This window comes from Chinchilla lanigera, unplaced genomic scaffold (assembly GCF_000276665.1).
Source record: "Chinchilla lanigera isolate Chin_1 unplaced genomic scaffold, ChiLan1.0 scaffold00005, whole genome shotgun sequence".
In the NCBI taxonomy this organism is placed as follows: Eukaryota; Metazoa; Chordata; class Mammalia; order Rodentia; family Chinchillidae; genus Chinchilla; species Chinchilla lanigera.
This window is the reverse complement of record NW_004955406.1, coordinates 4,557,805-4,559,901: the sequence shown is the minus strand read 5'-3', so window position 1 is coordinate 4,559,901 and position 2,097 is coordinate 4,557,805.

Below are 2,097 nucleotides of genomic sequence, written 5' to 3'. Positions count from 1 at the left end.
GCCTATGGTGGGTTGTTTTATTGCTAGTATTTAGAACCCTTAGGAAATGACTACTTCTACAAGGTATCTTCCAAGTGTAGCTGGTTTTTGTGTTTTTACTCTGTTGTAGGATCCTACCTTTTCAGTTTATTGGAGAGGAGGAGTTGTTGCCTGTTTGGCTCAGCCCGATTCTTTGTCACTGTGCCACAGTATTTTTCTGTGACCCTTAGTCAATTTCAGTCTTGAGATACCAGGAAGAACAGCTGTTTAGAACAATTATGTCACTTTTGGCTATAGTGGTACCATCAGTGATGACAATAGCAAAAACACAGTGTAGGAAATGACAAACTGAGCTAATCATTAGTTTGCCACCTTAACCATGTGAACTAGATTTGTGGCTATATAAAAAAACCTAAAACAAACCAGATAATTGTATGCAGGATACAAGTTCTTAATATGTCAATTTTGCCCTCAGGGGTTAAAATTTAAAATGGGTTAAGGAGAAAATAGAGAAATGGAAGAAGAGGAAGAGACTAGAAATAAGGTTGGAGGACTAAGGGGGATCATGCTAACTTTGGGAAACTGGTGCAGAAGGCTAGAGGAAAAGAGAGAAGGAAGAGCTAAAAAGAACAGAACAGGAATACAACCACAAAGAGGCTAGACACCATGTTCACACTGATACAAAGACAAGTTCAAACAATGAAGGAGAAAAAAACAAAAACAAACTATTAAAAAAAGAAAAAACAAGAAAGAGTGAGAAAAGAAAAATAGAAAAAGAAAAAAGTCCACTTCCAGGTTTGTCTCTGCTGTCACTGGTAGACAACTTGTGGAGACAGAGCTCCAATCCATGTTGATTTATCTCAGTAAGCCACAATAGTTTTTAGGTGAGGTAGTGGATAGTCTCAGCATGCCTGCATATTCTGTGGGCCTAAGCACAGCTGAGAGTTGATAGATGGAGCTAGCAGTGGCTCTGAGGTTTGAGCTCAGCCAACTCCTCTCCAAAATGGTTCTCACCCAATTACTGTCTCATGTGGGCTGACTGAGCCCTCAGCACTCACCACTAGCTAGTGCAGTCCTTCATGTCCACTGCTCCCCTCCACTGCTGCATCTCTCCTTGAAGGGTTTTTATCATGAATGGGTGTTGGACTTTGTCCAATGCTTTTCCTGCATCTGTTGAGATGAACATATGGTTTTTTCCTTGGCTCTGTTAATATGGTATATTACATTTATTAATATGCATATGTTGAACCATCCCTGCATCCCTGGGATGAATCCTGCTTGGTCATGGTATATAATCTTGATTATTTATTGCATTCTGCTTGCCAGTATCTTATTGAGGATTTTTATATCTGTTTTCATTAGGGAGGTTGGCATGTAGTTTTATGTTTGGATCTTTCTCTGGCTTTGGTACTAGGGTATGTTTGCTTCCAGGTATGAATTTGGGAATATTGCTTCTCTTTCAATTTCATTAAAGTGTTTGAGAAGTAGTGGTACCAGATCTTCCCTAAAATTGTTGTAGAATTTAACAGTGAATCCATCAGAACCTGGGCCTTTTATGTTGCTTTTAATTACATATTCAATTCCATCAACTGATATTGGTTTATTTAGAAATTTTATACCTTGATTTAGCTTTGGTAATTAATATGCATTTAAGAAGCTGTCCATTTCTTTTGTGTTTTCTGCCTTATTACAATACAGGTTCTCAAAGTAGGATTGATGATCTTCTGGATTTCTGCAGGATGCATAGTGATTTCACCCTTTTCATTCCTAATTGCATGGATTTGAGTCTTGTCTTTCCTTTTTTTGATAAGTTTGACTAAGGGTTTGTTAATTTTATTTAATCTGTCAAAGGACCAACTCTTCAATTCATTGATTCTTTGTATTGTTTTCTTAGTCTCCCTTAACTTCTGCTCTGACCTTTATAATTTTCTCCTTTGTACCAGTCTTGGGTTTGACTTGCTCTTCTTTATCTAGAAGCTTGAGGTTCAGTATTAAGTTGTTTATTTGAGCTCACTCTATTTTCTTGATATGAGTATTCACCACTATGAATTTCCTTTATTAGGACTACTTTCATTGTGTCCCAGATTTTCCAGTATATTGTATTGCCATTATTATTTA